The sequence below is a fragment of the Nicotiana tabacum genome, chromosome 22 (assembly GCF_000715075.1).
Source record: "Nicotiana tabacum cultivar K326 chromosome 22, ASM71507v2, whole genome shotgun sequence".
Classification (NCBI taxonomy): domain Eukaryota; kingdom Viridiplantae; phylum Streptophyta; class Magnoliopsida; order Solanales; family Solanaceae; genus Nicotiana; species Nicotiana tabacum.
This window is the reverse complement of record NC_134101.1, coordinates 214589417-214605764: the sequence shown is the minus strand read 5'-3', so window position 1 is coordinate 214605764 and position 16348 is coordinate 214589417.

Here is a 16348-nt window from a genome sequence, read left to right as displayed (position 1 = left end):
ACCTACCCAGCTTCACAAAATGCTTACCCACCCTACGAGCCTACCAAAACCCTGTCGGCCCAGGTTTCTGACCCAATATAGCATTCAAAAATGAGAGGTTGCAGCGGAAGAAAACTTTCACCCCGTTGGGGGAGTCTTATACCAGTTTATTTTAGAGATTGAGGCAGTTGGATATGTTGAGGCCAATTGAGTCAAAATTGCCAAACCCTCCTTCAAAGAATCTTGATTACTCCTTGAGTTGTGCATATTGTTCTGGTACTCCGGGGTATGATACTAAGAAGTGCTGGCACTTGAAAAATGCCATCCAGGAGCTCATCGACACAAACCGAATTGAAGTCCAAACTCCAGAGGTACCCAACATCAATCAGAACCTATTGCCAACCAATGAGGAAACAAACATGATTGAGATAATATACAAGGAGGGGGAACCCAAGAAGCCCTCACAATCCATTATGATGATTCGGTCTAGTGAGGTCAAGCCAGTAAAAAAACTAATGATCGAAGGATCAGTGAACAAGTTGAGCATGACCAACAGTGAGCCTTCTGTAGTAGTTAAGAAAAGATCCCCAAGTGATGCTGTAGCAAAGCAAGAAAAGTCAAAAGTGGTCATGCCAGGGATGGAAAATAAGCCTATTATAATTGTAGAGGGTGCCCGTATGGACCCTGTCATCATAAAGCCTGTAACCCAGTTGCCGGTAGTCAACACCAAGGCTATCCCATAGAGCTACAAACGGGTGATAGTGACCTATAAGGGAAAGAAAGTGAAAGAAGAAGTCAATGAGGCCCAAGGATTAACTCGTTCGGGGAGATGCTTTGCCCTAGAAGAGTTAAGGAAAGCTAAGACATCCAGAGATAATCCAGTTCTAGTAAAGAGAGCAGTCACTAAAGAAGAGGAAAATGAGTTTCTGAGAAAAATAAAGGTAGAAGGTTACTCCATCGTGGAGCAGCTGAGAAAGACGCCCACTTAGATTTCCTTGCTATCATTGTTGATCCACTTAGATGAGCATCGTCGGGCCCTGATGAAAATTCTGAACAAAGTTCATGTCCCCGACGAAATTTCAGTGAACCATTTGGAGAAGATCGCCAACAAAATATTTGAGGTGAACAAGGTCACCTTCTCTGATGACGAGTTGCCTATGGAAGGTACTGAACACAACAAAGCTCTCTATCTTACGGTAAAATGTGAAGATTCTATGGTCACCAGGGTGTTAGTTGACAATGGTTCTAGTGCAAACATCTTCCCTCTCTCTACTCTGAACAAGTTAAAAGTTGATGATGAGAGGATTCATAAAAACAACATATGTGTCCGAGGTTTTGATGGTGGAGGAAAAGACTCGGTTGGTGATATAGTGCTTGAATTGACAATAGGACCAGTGGAATTCACCATGGAGTTCCAGGTACTGGACGTAGCCATTTCTTACAATTTTCTGTTAGGTCGGCCTTGGATACATGCCGCCAAAGCAGTCCCGTCCACTTTGCACCAAATGGTCAAGTTCGAGTGGGATAGACAGGAAATCGTCGTGCATGGTGAGGAGAATTTGTGTGCTCACAGTGATGCCTCCGTCCCGTTTATTGAGGCTGAAGATGACAACTCCAAAGAAGGGAAATGTATTCCAACTCCAAAGATAGCCTCTGCATCCATCATGGTGGCCTCAGAAATGCTGAAAAATGGCTTTGTGCCAAGTAAAGGTCTGGGTGCATCCTTGTAGGGTATTATACAGCCAGTGTCCCTCCCGGAAAACTTGGGTACATTCGGTCTCGGATACCCACAACGGCAGATGTGAAAAGGGCTAGAAGGTTGAAATAGAAGGCGTGGGCACTTCCGAAGCCTATCCCGCATCTCTCTAGGTCTTTTGTCAAGCCCGGTGTCAGGAAACGTCCAGGTCAGCAGTGCCAAGTCTTATGGTTGACATTGATAAAAAGTTAATTGAAAGGTTCCGGAGGTTGTTTGATGATGTGAACATGATAGAAGTCGGAGAAGGTTTTAGCAAAGCAGACATGCAGTTCGTCAGGCCAAATGTAAAGCTTAGCAAATGGAAGGCTACTCCTCTCCATACTCGGAAGGAGTCTTAGTAGTTTGTTTTGTTTTCCTTTCTATCTAGGTCATTCCAGGGTTATGACCCTGCAATTGGAAGGCTACTCCTCTCCCTACTCGGAAGGAGTCTCAGTAGTTTTTATTTTCCGCTTGTCGATGTACAAACACTGTTATCCTTTATTTTCAATGAAATGCAATTTCCCTTTTCCATCATTCCTGATAGTTTTATTTTTGTTTTCTTTTCTTCTCTGTACAGTTCTTTTTATGTTGGTTTCATTGACATGACATGCATGAGGAACCTTTGGCCAAGTCTTAAAATTCAATCTAATTCTGAAATAATAATCCAAGAAATAAAGTGTGATGATGAATCAGAATATGATGAGGATGAGGCATTTAAGGAGATTAGTAAGGAACTATATCATTTTAAAGAAAAACCCAAGCCTAATCTGAATGAAACGGAATCAATCAATCTAAGAGATCCAGATAATGTCAGAGAAATTAAGATAAGTGTCCATCTTGAACCGCAAATTAGGGAAGAAATAATTAAAGCATTGTTGGAATATACGGATATTTTTGCATTGTCGTATGATGATATGCCAGGCTTGAGTACTGATTTGGTGGTCCATAAATTGCCAATTGATCCAGCATTCCCTCCCGTCAAGCAGAAGTTGAGAAAGTTCAAAACTGACACGAGTGTGAAGATTAAAGAAAAAGTCACAAAGCAGCTTGATGCAAAGGTCATTCGAATCACGCGGTATCCCACATGGTTAGCCAATGTTGTGCCTGTGCCAAAGAAAGATGGTAAGACCAGAGTGTGTGTTGATTACCGTGACCTCAACAAAGCAAGTCCAAAGGACAATCTCCCACTGCCAAATATCTACATTTTGACTGATAATTGTGACAAGCATGAGATTGGGTCTTTTATGGACTGCTATGCGGGGTATCATCAAATTTTAATGGACGAGGAAGATGCGGAAAATACGGCATTCATCACGTCGTGGGGAACATATTGCTACCGGGTCATGCCTTTTGGTTTGAAAAACGCGGGGGCAACTTACATAAGGGCAATGACTACCATATTCCATGACATGATACGCAAGGAGATTGAGATTTACGTGGATGATGTGATCATAAATTCCATGAAGCAGTCTGACCACGTTAGAGATTTAAGAAAGTTTTTTTAGAGGCTCCGCAGGTACAATCTTAAGCTCAACCCTGCAAAGTGTGCATTTGGTGTTCCATCTTGGAAATTGTTGGGGTTCATAGTCAGTCGGCGGGGCATTGAGTTGGATCCGTCAAAGATCAAAACTATATAGGAATTGCCATCGCCAAAGAACAAGACCGAGGTGATGAGTTTGCTAGGGAGGCTGAACTACATCAACAGGTTTATTGCTCAGCTCACGACAACTTGTTAGACCATCTTTAAGCTACTAAAGAAGGATGCTGCAGCCAAATGGACTGATGAGTGTCGGGAAGAATTTGATAAGATCAAAGAGTATTTGTCGAACCCACCTGTGTTGGTCCCGCCAGAGCCTGAGAGACCTTTGATTCTTTATTTGACAGTCCTGGATAATTCATTTGGTTCTGTGTTGGGTCAACATGACATCACTAGCAGGAAAGAGCAAGCCATCTACTATCTCAGCAAGAAGTTCACATCTTATGAGGTTAAGTATACTCCCCTTGAAAGGACATGTTGCACCCTGACTTGGGTAGCACAGAAGTTGAAGCATTATCTGTCGTCTTACACTACTTACCTCATTTCTTGCTTGGATCCTTTAAAGTATATCTTTCAGAAGCCTATGCCCATAGGGAGACTTGCAAAATGGCAGATTTTGCTTACAGAGTTCGACATTATCTATGTGACTCGGACTGCGATAAAAGCCCAAGCATTGGCCGATCATTTGGTCGAGAACCCGGTCGATGAAGAATATGAACCATTGAGAACTTATTTTCCCGATGAGGAGGTGATGCATATTGACGAGGTGGAGCAGGTTGAAAAACTAGGTTGGAAACTTTTCTTTGACGGGGCCGCTAACATGAAAGGTTTGGGAATAGGGGCCGTGCTTATTTCTCAGACAGGGCATCACTACCCTGTTATAGCCCAACTTCGTTTCTATTGTACCAACAACATGGCTGAGTATGAGGCATGTATTTTGGGATTGAGGCTAGCTGTAGGTATGGGAGTTCAGGAAGTTTTGGTCTTGGGAGACTCGGACCTTCTGGTACACCAGATTCAAGGAGAATGTGAGACACGAGATTTAAAGCTTATACCATATCGACAATGTCTGCATGATCTTTGTCAACAATTTTGATCAATAGAATTCATGCACATTCCAAGGATCCATAATGAGGTTGCCGATGCTTTGGCTACCTTGGCGTCAATGTTGCACCATCCGAACAAAGCTTATATTGACCCTCTACATATTCAAGTTCGTGATCAGCATGCCTACTGTAATGTGGTTGAGGAAGAACTTGATGGTGAACCATGGTTCCATGACATCAGGGAGTATATCAGGATGGGGGTATATCCGGTCCAAGTCATAGGTGATCAAAAGAGAACAATTCGGCATTTGGCTAGTGGATTTTTCTTCAGCGTAGGAGTTTTGTACAAAAGAACCCCAGATCTTGGATTGTTAAGATGTATAGATGCTAGACAAGCCACAACTATTATGACCAAAGTGCATTCCGGAGTCTGCGGGCCGCATATGAGTGGGTATGTTCTGGTAAGGAAAATTCTTCAAGCAGGTTATTATTGGCTCACCATGGAGCGAGATTGAATCACTTTTGTGCGCAAGTGTCATCAATGCCAAGTACACAGAGATTTGATCCATTCTCCGCCATCTGAATTGAACACAATGTCTGCAATTTGGCCCTTTATTGCTTGGGGTATGGATGCCATCAGAGCAATTGAGCCAGCAACATCCAATGGGCACAGGTTCATTCTGGTGGCCATTGACTACTTCACTAAGTGGGTTGAAGCTGAAACTTTCAAATTTGTGACCAAGAAGGCAGTAGTCGATTTTGTTCATTCAAATATCATTTGTCGGTTTGGAATTCCAAAGGTGTTCATCACGGATAATGGTGCTAATCTTATCAATCATTTGATGAAAGAAGTATGCTAACAATTCAAGATTACACATCAGAATTCCACTCCGTATCGCCCCAAGGAAAATGTAGCTGTCGAGGCGGCCAACAAGAACATAAAGAAGATACTTCGGAAAATGGTGCATGGTTCCAAGCAATGGCATGAGAAGTTGCCTTTTGCTTTGCTAGGTTATCGCATTGTTGTTTGCACTTCAGTAGGTGCAACTCCTTATTTGTTGGTATATGGTACTGAAACAGTGATACCCGCGAAAGTTGAAATTCCATCTCTTCGGATTGTTGCTGAAGCCGAAATTGATGATGATGAGTGGGTCAAAACCAGTTTGGAGCAATTAAGTCTGATTGACGAGAAAAGACTGGTAGTAGTATGTCATGGCCAGTTGTATCAAAAGAGAATGGCAAGAGCATACAACAAGAAGGTGCATCCTCAGAAATTTAAATTGGGTCAGCAAGTAGTGAAACACATCCTTCCTCATCAGGTTGAAGCGGAACGCAAGTTCGCCCCAAATTGCTAGGGGCCGTTCATTGTAACAAGAGTTTTGTCCAATAGTGCTTTATATTTAACAGATATAGAAGGCAAATGTGTAGATATGACTATCAATTCTGACGTAGTCAAAAGATATTATGTATGATTTCTTTGGTTTGTCTAATTGTTGTTTGTACTTGGCATATTTTGAAGATTGGAATGACGAAGGCACTACACTTTATCCTTTGGTACCCCTTTGAGCCTTATTTATTTCCTTTCATACACTTATTTTGGAATCAGTAGCAAAATTCAGAAACACGAACACAAAAAGTAAGTAAAGAAGAAAAAGAGAAAAAGAGAAGAGAAAAGAATGGAAAAAAGTGAAAAAAAGAAAAGAAAAAGAGAAAAAAAAGAAAAGAAAAAGAGAAAAAAAGAAAAAGAGAAAAAAAAAAGAAAAGAAAGGAAAAGAAAAAGAAAGGAGAAAAGTAACAACAACAAAGCAATTAGTAGGTCATGAACTACGTTCGACCTGATTCCTTTTAAGGATACGTAGGCAGCCTCACGGTTCGGTCCCATCCAAATAAAAATTCAAAAGCCCCCAGGCAAAGAAACTGGGACAGAAGTTGTGGTTATATAAAAGATCTGATTCCAAAAGTTGTAATTGTGAACCCACTCAATTCATTTCGAGCCTTTATCCTTTCTTTCTAACCCCATCCAAGCCCACATTACGGTCCAAAGAAAAACCTTCGGACTAATATTTAAGAGTGCCATGTCGAGTGAGATAGAGGTATGATTCACACCAAGGGCAACACTCCGTGCTGCACAAAGGAAAATGAATAAATGAGAGAGTCCTATTGGTGAAGACCCTCGCGGGCACCGTAGGGCGATGGAAAGATGAGAGAAATTAAAATGAGAGAGTCTTAATGGTGAAAATCCTTACGGGCACCATAGGGAAATGGAAAGTTGAGACATGAACAAATGAGAGAGGTTTGTTGGTGAAAACCCTTCATGGCACCGCAAGTCGAATTAGGGCAGTGATTTGGTAAAGAAATTGGGTTATGGAGATCCCGGGGCACAAAGTATGACAACTGAAAGGTGATTGGCTGGGCGGGCTGGGCTGATTAATCCGAAATGCATGTCATGATCATTGGTGCCATCTGCCTCACTCAGATAAGTCTCCTTCCTTTTCTCCTTCAAACAGTCATCCAGCTTTGGATTTGTTTCCTAACTCTCGAAGTCATTGCATTTCATTTCTATTGGGTTTATTTCTCTATGGTTTTTCCAATGTTAGCCTTGTTTAAGCAAGTGAGAAAGGATTTCAAAGCTTACTACCAACTTCCAAATTGCACAAAGCAGAGTGCGGACAAAACATACCAGAGATGGCATGATGCAAAGTGGAAAATAAGGTGTCAGTGAAAGTTCCATTGATCGAATGGTTTGGAAATTTCATGGAAGATACAGAGGTTCAGGTAGGAAGGACAGAAATGTAAAACAGCGGGTTGGGTGTAGAGAAATCGAGTCATTCAGTGTCCTGTGGTTGGGATTCAGTCATAAAGTCAAATAATTCTTGGCCAGTTCAAGGCAGCCAATCAAAGCAAAGCACGGCGGCGAAAGGACCACCTTTAGCAAGAATGCTGCAAACTAACAACCACATTTTTTTTAAACTGATGAAATTTTCTTTGATTAAATAGGGGCAGGAAATGTCGTTTATTTCGAGGAATCCTCCGTGGGGAAAGCATGTACCGAACAGGTTTGACCATAAATTCTCAGGGCCCGCCTGGATAATGGGATTTAACTTGAAGTTCTCAGGACCTCCTGGACAATGGGACCTAGTTAAAACTCAAAACATTCATGAGTAACAAGATCTAGCATAAGTTCTACTTTGAGGAAATATAAGTTGGCTTTGAAGTTTTCATTCTTAGGATGAGATTCAATTGAAAATTTTCAGGATCCTCCAGAATAATGAGACTTAGCTTTAAGACCTCTATTAGATAATAAGATTTAGTGTAAGTTTTGCCATTAAGAAATATAATTTAGCTTTAAAGTTGTCACTCTTAAGATGTTATTTAATTTGAAGTTTTCAGGACCCTCCTAGATAATGGGAGCTAGCTTTTAAATTCTTAAAGATTTTTGGGTAACATGATTCGATTAACACTCACAAATGCGCCCAGATACCAAACTGGGGCAGACAAGTTTCTTTTGTTTGTCTGTTTTGTTGTAATCAGGTACCCACCTAGAGAATAAGGGAATATAGTTCAAGTTTTGGCAATCAAGCGTTCACCTGGAGAGCAAGGGAATATAGTTAAAAGTTTTGGCAATCAGGCGCCCACCTGGAGAACAAGGGAACACAGTTCAAATTTTGGCAACCAGAGGCCCACCTGGAGAACAATGTAACACAGTTCAAGTTTTGGCAATCAAGCGCCCACCTGGAGAGTAAGGGAATACCGTTAAAAGTTTTGGCAATCAGGCGCCCACCTGAAAAGCAAGGGAATACAATTAAAAGTTTTGGCAATCAGGCACCCACCCAGAGAACAAGGGAAAACGGTTCAAGTTTTGAAGAAAAGCAGTTCAATTGTTGGAAATCAGGCACCCACCTGGAGAACAAGGGAAAATAGTTCAAGTTTTGAAGAAAAGCAGTTCAAGTGTTGGAAATCAGGCGCCCACCTGGAGAACAAGGAAAATAGTTCAATTTTTGAAGTAAAGAAGTTCAAGTGTTGGAAATCAGGCACCCACTTGGAGAACAAGGGAAAATAGTTCAAGTTTCAAGCCTACATGTAAGTATTTACAAATCCGATTTTTTAAACCATGGCTAGATCAAATTGGGCTCACGTTAGGCGGGCCCAGTCGCGATTATTTATTGGCTGGACCTATCTACCTTTGCTTTAAGCCAAACTCACATAATATACACGTTTTGTCAAAAGTTATAAATCAATTCACTTTTATGAAAGGAGAATCAGAATACAATTCCAATTTTTGAGAGTATGCTACGCATGATTTGCAAGACATAAAAAAGGAATGTATTTATACTATTATTCACAAGGGAAATTTATAACTAGGGGGTTAAACTACTGAGTTTATTGCCCAGACCCATTCGCCTGAGCCCAGACTTGCTCAGGTGATTCCCAGATTGGGCCTCATTGCAAGTCTGGCCCAACTTGTAATACAGAAAATAGGTTTCCAGCTTTTAAAGATCTGGCCCATAGCCTTGGCCATTGCACCATTATGCTTACACTACAAAAATCTAATAGCAACATAATCACTTAAACCATTCCTAACAATAGTAGTTTTAATTGCAATATGTAAAATCAGAAAACTAATTAACTACAGTGCATCAGGCAAAAAACAAAACTTTCCAAAACTAATTAACAATTGCAATATATAAAATCAGAAAACTAATTAGCTACAATGCATCAGGCAAAAAACAAAACTTTCCAAAATCAGAAAAAATTACATTATGGTCTATTAATACATAAACTACTACATTAGCAACCAATCTATTACATTAGAATCTTATGAGAAAAATGCAACAGCCGACTCTATCACAACTTCTGGAAAGAAACTAACAGCCCAATGAACATCCACTCCCTTTGGATATAGTTGATCCATCAAGCTTAGTTCACAGAAAAACTTTCAGTACAACCACAATAAGCTAATCCAGTTTTTGGGCTTTGACACATTAATTGGCCAAATCCACAAGTTACAGCATATAGGCCACATGACCTCAAACAAATATCACACTAGAATTATTTGTGAGCAGAAGAGGGATGAACAATAGCTTCAATAATCACAATTTCAGAATCAGTGTTAATAATGAAGAACATTTAACTGAATAGGCATCTTCAAACAAAGTTACTTTTAAGAGGAAAACTACAATGCATCAACGTATTTAACCCAACTGATCACACCAGATTATTTCAAACTTAAACTCACAGAAAAGAGACTAATCAGATCCATATCAATACAATCAATAATTAACATGAGAATACACTAATTTATCACATATAATTTGCACCTTTAGTCTTATATCATTTAAACAAAGCATTACATGGAGAAAGGCTGAGGTCAGTACCTTGAACAAAACAACAACAAAAACCAGCAACAAATAAATGAAGAGTTGGCTAAAACTTTGAAGAGTGAGCAGAAAACAGAACCAAACAGCAACAGTAAGGAAAACAACCCAGAAAAATCAAGAATCAACACTCAAGCTCCCAGAAAATTAGAGTACTCGAAGAACTAACCTAGAAATCTAGCTAGAAAAACTGAAGTTTTAAAGCCAGAAAAGTTTCAAAGGTTTTCTTTTGTATTCTGAATGTTTTTGTCAAAATGTGCTAATTAATCTCCGTAGAATGAAGGAATAGCTTTCCTTTTATAGGGGACCCCTAAAATAGCATTAAAAGAGCATATTTTAACCTAGATTCCCTAAGGGTCAGATAGTACAACATCTTTTGACAGCTGTATGTCCTTTTTCTCACCCAATTTCAGCATCTTTTGCTAAAAATGGGGGAAGCTGTCCAAAATACTAGAACCTTATGATATTTACCCTATGTAAAATCCAATTTTACCCTTTTATTTACTGACTATTCCAATTCTAACCAATTCTGATCCTATTCTGATTTTAAGGACCTTTAGGGAACCTCCTAAGCATTGCTTCAAGTGTTCTTTTAATTCCAAAATCAGTCTTAAGCTTAAGGGCATTCAAGGTTTAAACCTAAAAAGTCTAAAAGTAAATTAAACAGGCTCGCATAATTAACCTAAAACAAAACAAGATTCAAACAACTAACATAGCTAAAAAGTAAACAAACCAGAATTATAATGAAACTGCAAAGAAACCCTAGAAACTAACCTACTCAATTGGCAAGTTAAACAATTTAATCAACTAATTTTTCTAACAGCTAACCAAAAATAAACTAAACAGCTTGTTAATCAACTTGAGTAACATTATTCTAATTAACTTGAATTAAACACGGAGCATAAAATAAAACAAACATAAGACAGAAATATGAAAAAAAAAACAGAAAAATCATGCTGTTTATCAAACCTAAAAGTTAACCCTAATTAAACTAAGTTTATGCAATTGAAATTAAACTTCAGATGGTGAAATCCTAACATGCTTTGATTAATCTAATAAACAGATGCAAAATAAACAAACAAAACAGTCGTGAACAAAAGAAAAGAAAAATCTAAAATTGCGAACCTAAAACATGCGGCTAAAAAGAAGAAAGAAGATGAAAGAGACAAAATCAAAAGAAAAAAAATGGAAAAGGGTTTACCAAGGACTTGCTTCGCATTTGGACTAGTCAAGAATTCCTTCAACGGGGCGAGATGAACTTGGACCACCATTAATTGACTGTTCTCACCAAGAACATTCGACTAATGGAAGTTTTAGGTTCAAGCAAACCAGAAATTGACCAAAAAAATCTAAAAGGGGAAAAAGTTAGGGTTTTGTGATTCCATGGTGTTAATTTGGGGTTGTTTGGGGATGCTCCGCCGCCGTAAAACGATTTCTAGGCGGCAGAGATGGGCGAAGCCGGTGAGGGAGTCCTAGGGCTGCTAGGGTTTTCTCTGGTTTGGGGTGAGAGACGAAGTGAGAGGGGGTGTATGGGGAGGGGGGCTTTAGTTCAGACGGTATTATACAAAAAGGGCGATCCGTTCCCAGCTGTTAGATTCATGGTTATCAACGGTTGGGATTAAAGAGGGGCAATACAGGGTCGTTTTGGAGCTAAGGAGATTGGACCGAGTTTTATGGGATTGGGCTGGGTTTGGACTAGGCGGATTAGGACATTAAATTTGGCCCAATTTCAAATTAATCCCTTCTTCCAATTTCTTTTTCTTTTTTTCCTTTTTTCTTTGTTTTATTTTTCTTTTCTTTAATTAAAATCCTAAATTAATCTAATTTGTAAAATTAAAATAATTATCTATTTATAATATTTACAAAAATTAGTTGATCCTAAATTAAAAGAGAAAATTACTAATCTAAAATTAAAATCTAAAATGTAAAAATGAGCAATATATTTTGTGATTTTATTTGAATAATGCAATTAATTAATTAACTAATCCTAAACTATGAACACAAAGTCTAATATGCAATGCATTTGACATTTTTAGGGGCATTTTCATGATTTTAATAAAAATTAAACGTGTAAAAAATGTAAACAATTAATAAAATCCGACAACAATCCTATAAAATTGCAAACAATTTGGAAAAAAATCTATTTTCTTTAATTTTTTAGGAGCATTTCTAATAGGGAAAAAATCACATGCTCACAGCTGCCCCTCTTTGCTCGAAAACACGAAGAGTTTTTGGGCAAAGATAAACTGAGCAATTATGAGCAATTTTTGCTCGTCTGAATACTCCATGGGAAACATTTTTCGAGAAAAAGTCTGATCGAACCTTGTTTCAGAGGTTGCCTACATATCCTTGGCTATAAAGGAATCAAGTTAGTGTAGTTCTGGAATTTTTGGTAGCTGGGACTACTGAGAAAATGTGATTTTACTGCTGTTGCTGCTGTTTCTACTTGCTGAGCTCCGTATTACACCAAAATGAAAGATGAAAAGCTAAACTAGCTAAGCCTATCAGCTATGAGTTACAAGATTCCTATCTATAAACCTTCTAAAGCTTGATCTTGAGTCTTGACTGGTTCTTTCTGCAGACTCTGATATGAATCTTGATGCTCGTTAGCTGCAACTGCTGATTCATTCTTCTTCAGCTTTTCGGATCAAGGCGGGATAGGCAAAGCTTGTGACTTTAGTCATATCTTGAGCAGTCCGCATCTTTTCTCCACTTCTACATTTAGAGTTCAACTTCTTTTCTTATTTTTCTTTTCTTTTATTTGGATTGAGACTTCTTCTTTTGGTCATCTCAAACCTCATGCCTTATGGTAAAAACCTGTTCAGACACCAAAACAAACAAACGAACGAAATTTTTCTGCCCCAGTTTTCACAAGAAAATTTTCGTGAGTTATTGCAACAAAAATTTAAACTATTTCTTTATTGAAAGTAATGAAAATAAGGATTGTGTATCCTTGAGAAAAAAAGATTAAGGAGTGGAGCCCTATATCTAAAATGAAATCAAATGAGAATCGGAGGTGTAAGCACGTGATTTTTCCCCAATATGAGAATTACTTCCAAAAAATTCAAAAATAAAATAATTTTTCTTTGGTGTGCAATTTTGTGATATTTTGAATAATTATTTGTATTTGTCTGTGCATGTTTATTTGCTAAATTAATAAAAAATACAAAAATATATCGCATTTTGCATGTAGGATTTAATTCTACAATTGTTAGTAATTAAATTTGTTTTACAAAAATTAAAAATTACAAAAATAGGCATCGTTTGCATTTTTAGCATTTAATGTCCAAATATACAATTTTATGCTTAATTATTACTTAATTGTGCGTTAATTGTTATTGGGAGTTAATTTGCGCTTTTGTAACTTAATTTAATTCTTAATAATAGTTTAAGTATTTTTATAATTTAGTTTTAGAGAAATAAAAGAAGAAAAGAGAGCGAAAATATAAAGAAAGTCGGAATTGGGCCTCTTCTTCGATTTCAAGCCATAGGCCCAAAAAATGGCCCAATCTTCCCAAACGACCCAGTCCATTTCGAACTGGGTCGACCCAGTCCATAATCCAACACCCCTATTATCTTACAAACAACACAAAACAAAAAAAAAATGAAGAAAACCCTAAAGACTAAAAAAACCAAAAAAATGGTCCCCCCCCCCCCCCCTTCCCTTTGCTTCTTCTTCTCCAAGCTTCTTCACACCCCATCCATGGCTGCCCTCAACCAGTTGCTTCTGCCTCCGTCTCCGACCAAGCGACCATCATCGCGACTTCATCTTCGTCGTTCGACGCCAAGCTCGAGCTTGAGCTCGACGTCAATGACTGACCTCCTCCACCTCGCTTCTTCTTCTTTCCTCTACTCCAAAGCATCACTAAAATGAACCCAAAACTCAGTAAACAACCTCGAAGACTCAGCTGAAAATCAGCACCAAATAGTCCCGAAACTCGGACAAAAACGAACCAAGCGCTGCTGCTTCTGCTTCACCTTCCTCATCGTCGGCCATGGATATTGTTGCTGCTCAAGCACAGTTTCTGCTGCATCGATTGTTGTTGTTCCTCATCAACGACCTTAGTCGTTGAACACAGCAGCAGGTCGACGACCATAGCTGCTTCAGCTGCGTCCGCCACAGTCCGTCGACCTTGCTACGTCCAACGCCTTCTTCATCTTCTTCGTTTGCTTCGGATCGTCTCCGTCGCGCTGCTGCCATGGTTGTCGCTGCTACTGCTTCAACTTTCTTCTGCTGCTGCTCGCGTTTCATGGCTGCTGTCGCGACTGCGTCTCCTCTTCGTCGCCGCGGCTATCGCCGCTACTTCCTCCGTCGAGCTACTGTTATTTCTGCCTTCATCAAGGCTCGTTGATGCTGTTTCTCCTCCTTCTACCAAGCAGCTGCTCCCAGCCCACACGACCCTATGTGCATGTCGAACAGTTGAAAACAAACCACGCTGCTGCGTCGACTATTGCTTCACTTCGGCGTCAACTCCAGTCGAGTTCGCGTACATGGATGAGTTTTGGTCGATGTCGTCGATCACTGTTCGAGTTCGTTGTTGGTTGGTCGTTTGTTCGTCGTTTCAATCCGGTTGGTAGATTTTGAGTTTTATTTTGTCCGTATTTTGTTTTGATATTTTCGAATCTAAAATCGGCAAATGTTTGTTTTGTTCATGTCTATGGTTAGATATTTGTTTTTTAGTCATATTCATATGTTTTGTTAAATTAATTTTCAGATTTCAAATGGAAAGTTAATTAGTTGTTTTTCATGTTTATTTCATGTTTGTATTGTTGTTAGAATAAATATTTGTTAGTTTGATGTTTGTTAGATTCAAATTAAAATTTAATTGATTATTTCTTCAATTTGTTTCATGTTGTTATATATTTTCCAGAAATTATTAATGTTGGTTTAATCATTTAATCCGTCATGTTTGTTGTGTTAAAATAGACTCATTCATGTTCATACTTTGTTTGATTGTTCTTGAATCCGAAATTTGTATGGTTTGATTTCTTGTTTATCACTTATGATTATTTCTTGAATTTGTCTCATAATCTTGTTTAAGTTTAATATAGGAAGTGTTTGTGGTAATGTTGTTAGAGTATTTGATTTTAAGTTCAATATTATTGAATTTAGAAATCTAAATATACTTGTTTGTTGTTGTTGTTGAATCCGAAAATAGGATTGTTTGTTGCTAAAATATTGTTCAATCAAATTTTATTTGTTCTTGGTTGTTCAATTTGTGTTCATGTGATTTGTTGTTGAAATGTTGAAGAAATCATGTTCATGAAATTTGTTGTTTGAACATTGTTAGAAATTAATCATATTGTCTATATTTTGGTTAAGTTTGATTAATTGATGTGTTATAGCTGATGGGTAGTTTGGTAATTTGCAGTACGTTCAGGGGTAGTTTGGTAATTTCAGTAAGGTCGAAGGGGTAGTTTAGGAATTGTACATTTTGTAATTTTTTATGTGAAGCATGTGAGACAAAATGAAATGGGGTGGGTTGTGATATAATTGTTTAATATAAAGAGGGGACAAGACAAAATTTAGTGGGGGAATCTTGTATTTATTTATGTTAGGCATGGGGGACAAAATATAATGGGGTGGTGTGATATGTTTATTTAATGTAATGGGGATGAGTGGGAAGATAATGGGTTTGGTAGAGAAAAAGTATTGATTTTAATTGATTGAAAGATTTATGGGATGAGTTATATATAGGAAGTCTTGAAACAAGATAACAAGACAGGGGATACGAGAGAATACAGAAGAAAAAGAACGAATCTGAACAGAAAGAAAATAAGAGAGAAAAAAAAGAGGGCTGAACATTTAAGAGAGAGAAAATTCCGAAAAAAAATATTTAAACTTTCAAAAAAAAACAAATAAAAAAAAAATCGTTTGCTTTCTTTCATTGTTTGAAATCAGAATTAATTGTTTTTCATCAAAGTTTGAAGCTTTTGTTTTGAGTTTAATACTCCACCGGTTTGCAAACTCTGTTCCTAGGTTGTTACTGCTATTGGACTTTTGTTGTTGTGCTGTATTGTTATTACTGCGTGGCTGACTTTCTTCTTCTTATATTGGCAATACCAGGTACACAACTGTAATTTTAGCATTTTGTAAGCTGAAATGAAGAACGGAATGTTAAATTTTTAATTTAGTTTTAATTTTTTTGTATTGTATTTAGATTATTCATGTATTATTATTCTGTCAATCACTGTCATTTGGCATAATTAGACATGTTATAACGATATATTAAATAACGCCTTAACCGGATTATTAGGAAATATATTCAAGACGGATTACTAATTAAAACTGTTTAATAATCAAAATAGAAGAAATAACGTAAAAATGGCGTTATTGAATTAGTTTGGCAAAAATTGATTAATTCCTTATTCATAAGGTTTTTTTTCAACATTAAGTTAATCGGAATCATGTAGTTAATTTCAGTTAAAACATGAATTAGTTTGCGAATCAAGTATTAGGACATGATGTGAATTAAAACAAAGTTAGTTAAGTTTAAATTGTTTAACTTTTAGAAATATGGTTTAGTAATCAAGTTTTTTTTTTTAATTTTCAGTATTTGTAAATAATTAATTTCAATAAGCTTAAGTCATACTAACAATATGTTTTAATCCAACTATGGGATAATTAGTTTTTTTTTACTTTTTGGGCAATTCCATGTTGTTCGTAATTATCATT